Genomic DNA, 15,633 nt, shown 5'->3' with positions numbered 1-15,633 from the left:
TGGTAACACCACTGATTTTTTTTTTTTTTTTTTTTTTAACCTGTTCTCCAGTTCTTAAATAAGAAATATCTGTGGATTTGGTATAACTGAATTATTGTGACACAGAAGTGCTGTCAGGATGAGGAAGAAAATTGCTGCACCCTTTGGAAAGGTGGTGGAGAGGACAGCTATTTCTCAGAAGGGCACAGACAATGAAAAGGGAGCTGAAAGCTCCTTAGAAACCAAACCTAACAACCAGAAGACCCAAAACAGTCTTGTGATTGTGACCGCTGTGGACATCTGTCCAACAACTGTGCCAAGAATTCAACTAATGAGCCAAGAACACAGCCAGAACTGAACAAAGGAGTGCTGTCTCCTTGGGGAAGCTGTCTGGTACCCTGCAGTCTAGCTCTGAAGAGCACACACTCTGTGACACACATAATACAGAGGACTCCAGACCCCAACACCCCACTTTAAATTGAAGAACTTATTCAAAATACAGCGTTTTCAAGAGAAGTTTAAACATCAAACTAATTTATCTGTTCTAATGAAAGTACATGAACCTTGAACTGAAAATAAGGAAACAGGAGAGACATGGGTGGCATTGTCTGACTCATCTCTTGACAATTTTACTAATCCATAGATGAACATGAATGTTTACAAGAAACAAAGTTATTAAAACAATAAATTATATCCATGCCCCACATAATCTTAGGGCAGAAATAGATGTAGTGTCGGATGGATCAGTATTAGCAAGCACAAGAGATGCAGTTACAGAACAGAGCTGATGCCAGGACCGTGAGTTGTGAAATGCTGAAGTAGGAATACAGGAGGAATTACACCAATCTGATCTCCGAATTCAGCTCTATTATGATATTTGTCTGCATATCAAGAACAGATAACAATGGTAAGAAAAAATGGTAGCTACAAAGTTAATCACAGTTAATTGAACAGCTGAAAGTCTATAGGAAGTCTTTTAGAAAACATGTGGACTACCCAGCCACCAGCAAAACAAGGTACCAAAAGTTTCAGTGCAGCATAAAATTGCCTTTGCCTGCAAGCTCTCGTTCCTACTGTCAAAAATCTGAAGGGCTTGAGTTGTTCTAATCTCCAGTTTGTAAACAGTCAGTGTTTATTTTGTTTCTCTCTCTATTTTTTTTTTAATATTATGGTTATTTCTGCTCTTGGTGCAATGATAAGGGAGCTCATTTATTTTTCCAAGCCCTATATTTTCCAAAATCAAGCCAACCACATATTTTCAGCATGGCATGAATTTTCCTTTACCTTGCTTTACATCACCAACTGCTCTGAAAGTCATTTTCTTACTGTTTGCAAAGCAATTTCAAATCTTCTCATGACAGATAGAACAAATCCAAATAATTATTCAACTCCATCCACAGCTGAATCTTCTTCAGTGGATCAGGGCAGAGTTATCTGGTGACATGTTGAACAGCTGAGAAAAAGAAGGCATTTCTCTGTTTCTGCTCACACAAAACTCACTGATGCCACAAAATATCTCCAGTGATTTTCTCCTCCAGGAAAGTGGAGGAAATTTTGCCTTGATCAGAACTGATGTGTTTGCAGAAGTAGAGCAACTCTCTGTTTCTGAAGTGAACAGACTGGTGCCTGAGAAAGTCTTTGCAATTTCCTCTTTCTCCTTTCACAAAACATCTCTTCACACTAGGAATGAAGGACAGCAAAACTGAGACGACCGAAGCTCTAATTTTTAAGGGACAATCATACAGTGCTGCAGCTCCTTGCTCACATAATATCAATATGCCTCCTTCACTTCAGGCCATGGTGTACATTGCTAGCTATGCTAATGCTCTTCTCTCCTCTCCCTGTCGTTGCTAATGTGCATAAATTATGTGAAGAGACTGTAGAGATTTCTGAATGACACAAAACTGCTGGTACATTCTGCTTTTACAAATAGAGCATCTGAGCCTCGGACATGTCCTGCATACACTAAAAATAAACCACTCAAAGGTGTGACCATAGCAGCTACATTTTCACCTGCAGTCTAGAAATGTTACCTAAGCACAACATTAGGCTCAGAAATAACAATTATTTTAACATATCTGAGTCCTGCATCGAACACAGCAAGTGGGATTCAGCTCCAGATTAATATACAGAAATTCAAATGTCTCTGCATGAGCTAGCTGGGTAATGTTCATTTGTAGCCAGTGGAGTTCTAGGGCTTGATTTTGGCTTTCCTGTTTCACTAATGTTATTTAAGATGTTGCATCAGCATCACCTGCACAGGGAGGGCAGCTGTGACACTGGCCCTGCACCCCAGGGGCAGCAGCCAGGGGCCAGGTGAGGTACCTGCCCAGCCACAACGTGCCCCTGTTGAGGGAAAAGTGTCCTATGCCTGGCCAATTATTTCAAAAGAGCTACTCAGCTTACACAAACACACCTCCCTATTCTTTATCAAATTACTAGGGTGCACTCCCTAGATTTCCATTGGTTATGAGGGAAGCTTTATTTGCAAATAAGGTATCTCCACTTAGCTTCCTCAATTATGGTGCATTAATCTGACTCCTGCTCAATGGGCTTAATTCAAATACCTAATTTGCATTTTTTTTGCCATTTGAGATGCCCTAAGGTGTCCTGAGCTCTCCCAAGCAGCTGAGAGCTATGAAATAGGAGCTGCATGAGGCACCCATGTCCTTGGAGCTGCAGCTGCAGACATGGCCCCACTGCTCAGAGCACCTCAATGGCACTTGGTACTCACACTGAGGCAGAAATTCCATGTGTCCACACACTCTCTATTTTTTCCCCTCTGCTACAAATCAGTATACTTGATTTATAAGAACCATACAAGCTTGGGTTCTGCCACTGTGCTGAAGGTGGGCTGTCTTAGCCATTTCCTCCCCTTCTTTTTGTCTCTGTGGTCTGTGCAAAAAGCTCCTCCTCTGCATCCTCCTCTGCCACAGTGGTCACAGAGACTGCGGTGAGTGTCACGTTCTCAGGATCTGGCAGGCTCATGCAAACCCACAGCCCAACCTCAAGGCTTTCTGGACATCAGAGACTTGGTAACCTCCTTGCTGAAGACATGTTCAGTTTATCATGGGATCAATCAGTGCATCAGCAGCACCCACAGGCAGCTCACTCCCATGAATATCCCAAACATGGCAAATTCCTTCTCCTCAAACAGGCACTGCTTATCACAGAAATGTTTTTCCAGCACAGCTAAAACCCTCCACACAGCTACAGATGGTCTCAGTGAATAATTACTGAGCCCTTGTGCCTTTTGGGTTGCAGGGAACTCAGGTGCTGCTATGTGTGAGTGACCTTTTTTCCAGGAAGCCCTTCCTGAGGGGATTGTTTAGTAGCTGCCAGAGACAGGTTTTCATAACAGGTTGCCACAGGGTGGGTGACTGCCAGCTTGTGGCAGGAATATGTTAAAAAAAGAAGCTGGGAGGGAAGTTAAGATAGCAAGTAGAAATTTCAAACATGCATTAAGAACAAAATAAACCCTAGCTGTCATAGAAGGCCCATTAGTCAAAGGAAATTATAAATCTGCTGATAACAATGCAGAAAATGCAGAAGTAGGAAAGGGTTTTAGTTTGTATTTGGAGGAAGGAATATGATATTCCCACATCACATGACGATGATGAACTGTGGTCAAGTTACCAAATAAGTCAGATGATGGCAAAAGGCACTCTTGGGATAAATACTGTTACATCAACCAACCTGAATTGATTGCACCCAGGAATGGTAAAAAAGCAGACTGTGGAGTACCTCTGGCCTACTGATACTTCTTGATAGATTTTGGCATTAACAGCATTAAATGCAGGTAGTAAGAAATTCCAAAACATTGGTGTGCCAACATTAAAAACATGCAAACACATTGTGGGGAAATCTGAAAAACAACATAAAAAAAGAATTTAAGTTTGTCTACCTCAGGTAAAATAGTGGCAAAACAGATAAAGAATCTAATGAAAGCACAAGTATGTATTCAGTGTTTCAGTCCTGACATCCTGATACAGACATGGTGGTGCAAAATACAAATAACCCCTAAAGTGCACAGATTCAGGACTAGCTGAAAGATTTCAACAAGTCCTCAGTGAGGCTCATCATGGAATGGTGTGGAAGTAAAAAGAAAATAACCATGGATAAATTTGCAGACAACACAAAGATGGAGTCCTAAATAGAGATGAGCCCAAGATACTTATACCAGTGGTATGGACCACTAACATGTACAGAGTGGAACAAGCTAGCTAAGGAAGCAAATTGTCCTTCTGTTGATATTAGAAGATTAAGACCAGTTGCCATTCTGGTAACAATGCCTCAGGGAAGCACAAAATATGCTACACTTCACTAGCATCAATCATCTTTTAAACAAACACAAGTTTTGCTTACACACCTTTCTGGCTAAGTGCTGACATTTGCATGAATATTTGCACAGCATTACAGCTACGACTGAAAAGCCTGAATAACTTCCCTAGAATATGTTTTCTTTTCCTCCCTCCAATTTTTGTTACCCTTTGTGGGGCACTGGAGGCCTCAAGAATTTCTGTGAGAATTTCCTTGCATAAATCTAAACCTGTTATCACCTCTCAGGCAGTTTGCTACAAATTGTGAGAGATTTCTCTAAACCAGATTAGGTGTCATGGTAACAAGGCTTTGGCACCAGCACATCCTTTTCACCACCACCAGATCTGAGTCTCCTGCTTCCATCTGGTGAGCAGTCTGCTGTCAGCACAGCCATGCAGCATCCTGACTCCTGGGGAGGGTACAGCACCAGTGGCAAATAAACACCCAAACGGACACATCTCCTGTTTCCTGCCAAGGCATTCTTTCTCCCAGATGGCAGATGGACAGCCTCTTCTTTGAGGACTGTTGTACAGAGTTTCTCCACCACTGCTCCTTTAGGCTTCAGGTTTATTATTTATTATGCTTTTTCATAACGATTTCAGCTCAGCTGGATATACTTCATTCTTTTCCCCAGATCTTCCTGTGCATTTTTATTCCAGTGCTCCATAATCTGTTTCTAAATTGTATTTCATGTTTTTAAAGGACAAATAGAAGTCAAAAGAAGGAGAATTATTCATAAGTATTCATCCTTCTTTGAACCTTACATAATTGATCATAGCTGTGATGAGCAGCATCGCAGTTTTTCCCTCTATGTTTTATTTCCATGTGAAGATAACCCACTTAGAAATGTCTTTCTTTAGCCTCCTTTATAGTCTGCTTTTTACACTGCTGTCTATACTGCTTAATCTTTCCACTGGAATATATGTTTGCCAACACTGGCAGCTACATTAGAAGCAATACACAAAATACCTTTTAATGTTGGTATTGCAAAATAAAAGCCATCTCTGAGCAGCATTAAGTAATTTTAACATTAGAAGTCATTAAATACACATGATCTAGATAATCTAGGGTAGGAAATACATACTCTGCCAGTAAATAACATGGGGAAAATTTGGCCCTTTTCACTTGTATATCCTATACAAGAGTCTCCAGGACACACAGCAATCTGGGTTAACAATGGCACATGCATCCAGTGAGGGTGCTATGGACTGATTTGATGTGCAGCATGAAGAATATATTTACACAGACAATGTGCTACTGTGTAGAAACAGCAGAGCTGGCTCCAAAAGCAGATGCAGAGTGACTGCACTAGTATTGCTTTCCATTTGGGCTAATTAGCCCAGATAATACCCTGGCCAAATCAGCTGGCACAGAGCTCTACAACTCTTCACATGGGTTTGTTCCTCAGCTTGCTCTCTGGGAGCCAGCTCTGATTGTGCTGCTTGAAAATCTGTTGTGCCACAAGAGCCTACATTTACTGCTGCACAGCAAGTCCCTGTGAGGTTTATAGAGTGACTACAAACCCTTTTTATTGGAGGGAATGCAGCCTGGAGGCTGCAGGAGGATGGCATGTTTTATATGCAGTGTCATACAATGAAGTGCATGGAGAATCCCATGGAGAGTCCCATGCAATCCGAGTGTCCAGCTCTTCTTCCCAGCTTCTCCTCTCATGAGCATCTATGCAACAAGGTTTTGTATCATTCCAGACACACAAAAAAAGACTTGAGCCTGGATTTCACACAGTGTCACCATGAACACTGCCACCACCACTACTGGAACAGAAAATACTGGGAAAAAAGCTGTCAGATTCATATGGAACATGGAAGAAGCTGTGTCCCAGGAAGAACTGGTGCCCAAGGACAGGTGTGTTTCAGGACATGTTCCTATTGACTGTCATAAGCAATTAATGTACTCCCAGAGCTGTAAATTTATTCCTTGGAATCAGAGCAGTGCTGAGTTTGCCAGTGAAAGCATTTCCCTACAATCTGGCATTGGGTAATGCTTTGCCTCAGGCTGATATTTCCAATCTTGCAATATCACCCAGACTGTCCCTGAAAGCTGAGAACTGCTTCATAGGAGCACCTGAGGTTCAGGTGAGGTTTGTCCTCACCTTGCCACATGCCAGAGAGCTTCCTCATTGCCATTAGCCACTGGGACACGCTGCTGCTTCTGCCAACTTCCACAGCACCAGCTTTCAAACTGGCCTGTGCAGTTCCTGTGGACAGCAGTCTCTTACCCTCTGGGTATTTCAGACCAGCTCAAAACTTGCTTGAGGTGTTCTGGTGTTGAGGATCACCATTTCTTTAAAATTAAAATTAAGATTAGGAAGCTACTTTGAAACCACCCCTGTCTCCAGAGAGATCAGGTAAACATATATACTTAGAAAACTCAAGCCAGACAGCAAAATTTAAAAATGCTGATAAGACATAAAACTTGCCTCAGGTTTATGAATTAGCTTAATCCACTGAAATTTAGATTTTGTGTCTGTGTGTAACTTAAGAAACAATACAAATATATAAATGGAATCAAAGTTGCTAATTATTTGCTTCTTTTTTCCTGACATCAGATAAAATTATTGTCTGCTGTTCTGCAACAACAATGAGTAGAGGAAACCAATTCCCCAGATTTGCCTTTGAGGGGCTTTGCAAGAACTCACTGTGTGCAGAGATGTTTGGTTTCACCCAGAAGAGAATATCACAAATAAAGCACAAAGAAGTGTTTCTATCAAGAAGAAATCAGCCTTTGGAGATTTTCAAAGTATTCTGTCTGTTGAAAATGCCACAGAACAAGATGCAGAACATCAAGTTCAGGACATACCCTCACTTCTGAGATAAGCAATTGTAAATCTGTGTTTTCTTATAGGATGGGAGATAACATGGCTGCTATACCAAGAAAAGAGCATGTCCCCTGCATGGAAGCATCTGCTTTGACTATTAAATTAGAAACTATTAAATCCTTCTCTCAGCACTACCCTTCCTGTCCATTGCAACAGCCAGTGAAATGGCAGGGAGCTGCCACCCTGACCCATGTGTGCTGTCTGGTGACAGCAGTGTGCTGAGGTGTGACACAGCCAGCTCACATCCTGCAGAGCTGGAACCCAGCTGGAACCAAGACCCCTAGAGAATGAAAATCTGAGTAAAAGTGTGAAGAAAAGCTGTAGGAGAGAATTCAGAACTAAATGTTGGTGTCTAGGCATGACTAATCCAGCTGGTGACCAGGTATGAGACATATTTACAGGATGTTAATATACATATATTGACCGCACAATGTTGGTGTCCATATTTACCAGACTGCATGAGAAACAACTTTACCTGAAATTACCAGAATTATGACCACGAGATAGGGGAAATTTACTCAGTCTACTGTCAAATTATCTGAAGGAAAAAGACATTGGGAAATGCTTTAAACAGAGTTAGAAGTGAGGGAAAAAATGTGAAGGTGTCTGCGGACAATCTGATCTTTGTAGCAGATTTAGAGACTGAATTGTCCTGAACTCTTTACAGATGATCCTGTGAAGTTATGCTTTAACAACATCATCTGGGCACTATTTCAATATGTGCTCTGTGGGCAGAGACTTGGGTGTGCACAGTGTCAGTCCAAGGCTTTTCAGAAGGCATTGCTATCATTGCAAAAAATATATTAAGGGAAAAAATCCCACTTTCATAAAACTCCCTCACACAAAAGAATGACAGGAAAACCTAGCTAAAAACACACCTCATAAAATTATTTACAGTAACTGAGGCTGAGGTCAGGGGAGTTATTCCACACTTCCACCATCACAGCTGTGATAGGAGCTCAGCCTTCAGCCTTTGGAGAGTTGAAACACTATCTTGTTTCAAAGGGAAATCACCCAAACTCAAGCTGTAGGGTTTCATATCTTGATGCAGATAGAAAGGCCAAACAAAACAAACATCAGAACAGTTCTTGAGAGTCAGCAGAAGCTACATGATATCCTTCCCTTATTAATTCATGTTTATTTTAACTGTCTTTCCTCCTGACATTTTTGCCTAAACAAAAATGCTTATAACCAGAGACTCAGAACAGCACCTTTTATTCTTACTTCTGTTTCAGATCCAGTTAAGGTCAGTAATAATCCCTGATTATTTGGTGGTCTTGAACTGCTTCCCAGAGAAAACACACACGTCTTCAAAATGGAAAGTCCTGGTTGAAGGACCTTTTCCTAGTATCCAACCTAAATCTCCCCTGACACAACTTCAGGCCATTCCCTCAGGTTCTGTCACTGGTCACTAGGGAAAAGAGATCAGTGTCTGCCCCTCCTTTTCCTCTCATGAAGAAGTTGTAACTGCAATGAGCTCTCCCCTCAGTCTGTTCTTCTCCAGGCTGAACAGACCAAGTGGCCTCAGGCATTCCTCACACAGCTTACCCTCAAGGAGCTTCACCATCTTTGTTGCCCTCCTTTGGACACTCTCTAATGGTTTCATGTCTTTCTTACACTGCAGTGACCAAAAGTGCACACAATATTCAAGGCGAGGCTGCACAAATTCTGTGTGTCTGCAGGCAGACAAATAGCCATAAAAGAGCACACACACACACAAGTGTAGTTGAAAGACCACAAAAACAATCCCACAGCCATACACAGGGAAATGCAATGGGACTGACAGTGGGAAACCCAGACTGAGGGGTCTGAGAGGCTTTAGGGGCAGTGCTGGTAGCAGCAGTCACCCACTCACCCCAACAGCAGCCTCAGCCTCCTGCCAGAAACAGCTGGAGATCACTCCATGCAAGGGCAAAAAAAACCCCATGCCAGAGAGATTCCTGCCAAGGGGCTGTGGAGCAGTGTGGCATCATGGTGCAGGACAGAACTGCTGCAAACAGGGCAAGTCATGTGGGGAGAGCAAGATGGGGACAGAAGGGAGGGAGATGCAGTGACACAGCAGCTTTGCTGGATCTGGGAGGTAGCTCTGGCTACTTCACCCTTCATGCAGTGGTAGAAGTGTCCTCATGGGGAATGAATGCAGGTAATAAGCAGATTGTAATTTCACTCCTTAATTTACCATGTACTAACTGACCATCATAAATAGTCCTTCTTGCCATCTGAAAATACATGCCATGCTAAACCACATTTTAAACAAGTGATTCAGTCAAAAGGACTAGATCCTTCTCTGGCATCTTTTATTAAGCACCCAATCTACTCTCTAAAAATATAAAATGTGGGTGTACAGTAAGTGAGTTTTACTAATATGTTCCATTCAATTGTTATTATGAAAAAGGAAATTATCAACAGCTAAAACACTTTTCATTTGTTTCCCATATCAGTCTTCCTTCTCAAAAGTGACTTGCTGAAATAATCTTCCCAGCCCACACACATCCACTTCTCAAAAAAATTAAGAAGCACCAGCCCAGATCTGACTTGTTGGCCTCACTTCTACTATTTGTAGTGACACTTTTTTATTTTTGGACTGCGGCTTTTAAATTTGAAACTAAGAATGGCAGCCGCCCCCAGAGTGCCATTTGCGTGGGGGGAATGTTTAGTACACAAAACTGTCTGTGACCCTTCCTCCTATCACTCACTCCACCTACACCTCTCATCCTCCCAGTCAGTTTTCTGTGAAGATCAGTGAGACACATAAAGCAGAAGCCCAGCTAGCTCTTGGTTAGCAGAATTAATATGAGGAAGTTCAGTCAAGCATGTTAGCTTGTGACTCCTTGTTTCACACTGCAAACAACAGGATGGTGCTTCACAGCAGGCAGGTCCTGTCCTAGAAATAGGAGTGCAAGTGAACAGCTTATTCATTTCAATAATATTATCTAAATTAAAGGAGTCATACATATATATGGGAATGTCCTGACTAGAGCATATAAATTTTCCACTGAGTTGCCTAGCAGTGCTCAGTGTTAAAAGAATTGTGAGGAAGGCACAACAAAACATCAGATGGAAAATTAAAAAATAACTTCCCCTTAAGTGAGATTTCCTTTGCTAGATACTTCTTACACACCTTGAAATAATTGTGTATCTCTTAAAAAAAAAACACTTATGCCATCTAATATCCTGGGATTTGTTTTCAGCATTGTGGACTCTGAGCACTGACTCCTGCTGCACTTTTGGCCTTAGCCAGGTCCCAAGGCACATATGAGCACAGGAATCTGAGAGCACACCTGCTCCACACTGTGTGCCTGTGCACACCAATCATTTCCATTGCCTGCTTTAGAGCTCTCTTTATGGCTTGGATTCTTTAGACATGAGTATAGCTACAAAGAACATGCCATCCCTTTGTCTGTGGCACTTTATCTTCCAGTTCCTCATGCAGCCAAGGATTTAGGTGGTTTCTCTGGCTGGTGCTCCACACTGAGACAGCATGTTCCATAGTCAATACAGGGAAACATTTGGAGTTAATTAGTAAGCGATGACAAGGAGCACAGGAACTAATGGAATGAAATAATAGTTTAAATTATTTTTTTTACTTGTTATAACCTGAGCATTTCTTTGCTTCTTGCATAGCCCATTCATCCCAAAGAGCTGGATTCCTCCACAGTTCTCCCCAATGCTCAAAATCCTGTTATATGTGAACCACAAGTTTTTCCATTTTATCTAATGTTTCTTTTCCTAAGCTGTCAGAAAAGAGAAGGTTAAAGATCCTGATCAATCTGAGCTTTGCCTAGTGCAACATTGCACCAGGAAGCACCAAGATGATCTTGCCTACTCCTTAATGATCTCCCAGCACACCTGCAATGTAGGAGTGCTCTGCTGGATCCATGGGGAAAGCATCTCCTAACTGACAAGAGACATTAGCTAAGCACCTCAGAAAGTTTCTCCATGAAAGGGGAATCCCAGGATAGCCCTTCTGATCTGGCAGAAAGAAGGAAAGGAGATATTTCAGAAAGAGCTCATTTTTCTGACATGTGTGTTTGATTTTTAGCCATGTCTCTTGTTGATGAAGGATATGGATTACCAGAAGGAACAGAACTGACACATTTCACCCTTGAGAAAAATGCTTCAACTTTACTAATTTTCTAATGAGAGCTTCCATTGTCAGCTCGAAATAAGTGATATTTTGAAAGAGAGCATCTGAGCCGTGTATCAAAACGCCCACGGTTGTCATACACAAACACTGCACTTTCACATTAAACAGAGCTTTTTCTGGCAGTGGAAATAAGACTCACTTTGTTTCTAAAGTTGTTTGTTTTGAATTTTTGAGATGTAAAGGCTCTCAGCTGGTGTTTCAAGAGTTGGGTTGGCAAGAGTCACAGTTAGGAGATTACAGGGGTTTAAGATTCAGGTTGACAAGGGTTACAGTGTAGGGTTAAGGGTGGATGTGGAAGGTTTTACCAAGGTGATGGTTGGGTTTGTGCCAATATGTAATCCCTGCCTAATTTTAGGACTTCACCTTACAGAAGTTTTGATGTCAAGATTAATTCAAAGGTTTTTGTTGTGAAAAAGCTTAGGCCAGCAGGGGCTGATGAAGAAAGATCAGTGCTGGATTGAGAAGAAGCCCTTTCTAAATTTAGGGCTGGTGCCAAGAGAAGCATGAATCCAACACCAGTGCAAATCCTTCCTTAGCTTTAACACAGTGAGGCCTTCCAGCCTCATAAAAACCAAAGAGGCCAAAACTGTGACCAAACCTTGCAGCCCTTGCCAGATCTAGAACTGACTAAAACTCACTGACTTTGCTTGCCTGTGCCCTCTTCCATCACCTAAATCCTACATCCAACTCTTTTCCAACAAACCCAGACACCTTTAGTTATTCCCAGATCCAAACCTAATTCAGTCTGGGTGGCAAATTTAACTTCAGGATATGTTTTTATCCCATCCTGAATCATAGACAAGCTTGTGATCCAAAAAGCAATTTAAGTTAATAAGAAACTTAATCTTACTGCTGTCCCAAGATCCCAATGTTAAGTGGGGTTGCTATGACACAACAAGCCCAGAAATTATGAGTCTGTCTGTTTCTGGTCATGATCATCAAAAGCCTCTTTTGTGGTGTTTGGTATGCACAACTCTATAAATAAAATTCCCTATGAAACAACCTAGGAATAAAATCTAAGTAAGAATACATCTGTTCCCTTTAATAATTACAAGATTATTTTTTAAATTACTTAGAAAAATACAAAGGTGATGAAGTCCAGGTCTCAAAAACTGGGAAACATAAATAAACATAATTAATTAAATTCATGAAGTGCACACATGCAAGTGCATTATAATTCAGCTTTAAATTGCATGACAGTGTAGTGGTTTTGCTTGTGCTATTGAATACATTTGGTGAATATTCCTCCTCAGTGTAAGGAGAAATGTATCAGGGATAGGCAGTTAAAAATGGCATTATTAGTAGGGTTCTTAATATACAAGCTGAAAAAATTGTAAAATGTCTAGTAAATGGGGAAAATGATTCCACAGAGGAGAAATATAGCCATCCCAATTAAAGAAAATAGAGAACCTGAACATACAAAGCACTGTGCTTGCTAAAGTCATCAAACCATTAAAATAATGGTCATCTGACACTTAATATGTCCAGATCACAGACCTGGGCTATAAGTCAAAAATAACAGCACTACCTGAAATCACAAGAGTATTGTGGAGATAATTAATTTCAGCTGGTGAATTTAGATATCATGAAGATGCAAGTACAAGATTGCCTGCAGAGAAATGCATCAATACTGAGTTGGACATATAAAAAATGCGTTTGCAAGAGGCATATTGAAAGAAATACTGACCAAGTACACTCTCTCATCTGATGGGGGAAAATAGCACATAAGAAAAGAATTTAAAACCCCCACCTATGTGGCTTTGTGCAGGTATTTTGATATCTTATTTTTTAAAAAAAGAAGACATAAGACTGTTCCAGGAAACATGTAAAGAATATTAAAAGAAATCTAGATGTCACAGTTAGCAACCAGTCACTCAAGCTCAACCAGGAAAAAAAAAATCAAAACTAAAAATAAAGCATTGAGACTATCTGCATGCTTAAAATAAGACAGGCTCATTTTCTGTGCTGAATTTGGACCTGAATAAGGACTCAGTGGAAATAACAAAATCTGTGGCACATTTTTACACCACAGTGACATCAGCACATTCGCAGATGAGACACTTCAGTGCCCAGCACTCGTAGCTTGATGTGCCTCACTTAATCCCTGGGTCTGGGCCAAGACACTCATGAAACCATGAGAACTCTTGGTCACAGTCCTTTCCAAAGTCATTTTCTTTGCCAAAAGATCAAACAGGATCTTCAGTCATTCATATGACCATGCCACATCAGTAGTACCTATGAGAAGCAACTATGACTGATCTAAATGAGATTTAACTTCTCTGCCTCATTGTGAGGACGAGATGTTCATGGTCCCTACTCTTAAAAGTAGTTGTTGTAAGGTCTAATTAATGTGTGCTATATAATTCTGCTAAGACTGAGAAAATTGCTTAATAAAACTGAATTCCTGGCTGGTTTATGACTATGATTTACTCAGGACTTTCTTTAAATAATAACAAAAAGCTACAGAGTGTGTTGGATATTAAACCAAGCTTTAAGGAAGGACAGGGTGTGGAAAGTATAGCATTGAGCATGGACAGCGTTTGTGAAAAATGTAGAGGTACAGCTTTCTAGCTGGACCCAGAAACTGGAGCAGATGGGAGTGTATTAGGATTTTTTACTTCCTATTACAAAGAAAACAAACTGATAAGTCCATAAATATTAAAAGTATAAATGAGAAAAAAATTATATGTTTGGTTACTGTGATAAAAAATGTTCTAGACATAGACAGCTTCTTCATCCTTCCAAGTGGCTGTAAGGATGAGGGTTGTGTACAGTCCACGGAAAATTCTTTACTATCAACCTCACAGAGGAGGCTCCAGAGCCTCATACACAAAATGCTCTGGCAATTCTGATGTGTGAGAGTATCCTCAGGCAAAAACCAAATGTTTACTATAGGGAAAAAATGGGTAAATCTTGTCACAGGATGGATGGTGGTGATGCCTCCCTCCTGCCCCCAAGCCACTCTGTGATCTGAGAAATGCTCAGAATCTTGTGTGCTTCCTTCCCCTTAAGGGTGGGTTGTCACCCTAATACACACATTTGGTGGCGCTGACTCAAAAAACTGGAAATAACTTTCAGCAGCAATCCCACCCTAATATGTTCAAACATCAGGTTCTTGAACTCAATGCACTCAGTGCAGTGTTTCACAATGCACTGGGTGGACTTTTAATCGAAAAACCAACATGGATAACAAGCAAATCTTTTAATTCTTTAATAGCAGTAATAGCAGTAGTATAGTGAACCCCAAAGAACCTAATTTTTAAACTCAGACATAATTATTCTAGATGCTGTACAATGAAAAATATTGGTTCCTGAGTCGGAGAGTTCATGTGCAAGTGCAACGTGAAACACGCAAGGATAAAGAAAGGAAATATGAGAAAATAAATAGGTAATTGGTGTGACAGCATCAGCAGGCCAGCATATGGACTGGTCTGCGTCTGGGGGGAGGCAGCACAGGAAAGGAATGTTAATGACAAACCAGCAGCAAGATGATGATGAATCTTGGTAAGTAATTACAAGATGGAAAAAGGGGAGACCAGACAAAAGCCACTCAGAAATCTAATGAGAAGGCAAAGGAGGCATCACAGGTCACTTGAAAGCAAGATTCAGTTACTAATTTTTCCCTGCCTTGAACTTGTGTGACTTCAGACAAAGCACACTGGTCAGGATTTCCAGAGGTAGCTTCAGCAACTCATTCCTTAGATGTCTAATCTAAGCCCCTTTAGAAGCACCTGACTTTCAAGGAGCACATAACTCACCTGTTTTGGAAAATCAGCTCTGTGGCCTATGTTGGACACCAACAAACTCAGCTATTCACCCCAAAATCTCAAGTCACTTCTGATATTCTTGGCTCCATATTCTTATCCCTTCAAAGGAAACAAAAATTCTTACCCGAGTGATTGTCTGACTAGTTACCAAATTCATGTGTGATGGATAAAAGGCTACCAAAAAGCAAATGATTATAAATGTGAATTAACCACTGGCTGCCAAAGGCTGGTGTACACCTCAGAACAGCTGCACTGGGAAAGGTAAGGAATGCATGGTAAGGCTACACAACATATATGGATGGATAGGAAAATAAGGTCAATGCCAGCTCGAATATTAAGGACAAATGAAATTGAGCCCAAAGATTACATATATTAAACTTCCTGACTATATCTGAGACTTTGAATCTGTTTATTTCATAAAGTAAAACATACTATATCTCAGGGAATCAGAGAACAATAGAACTGCAATTTTCCAATCACATCAGGATGCCAATACAGGTGAGGAAAGATTCACGTTTTATAGATTGCTCTCTTCCAGGGAGTCAGTGCCACGTGAACATCAAAGAAACTTCCTTCTAAGCTGT

This window comes from Lichenostomus cassidix, chromosome 4 (assembly GCF_008360975.1).
Source record: "Lichenostomus cassidix isolate B80296 chromosome 4, HeHo_3.0, whole genome shotgun sequence".
Classification (NCBI taxonomy): Eukaryota; Metazoa; Chordata; class Aves; order Passeriformes; family Meliphagidae; genus Lichenostomus; species Lichenostomus cassidix.
This window is presented reverse-complemented; position numbering follows the sequence as displayed.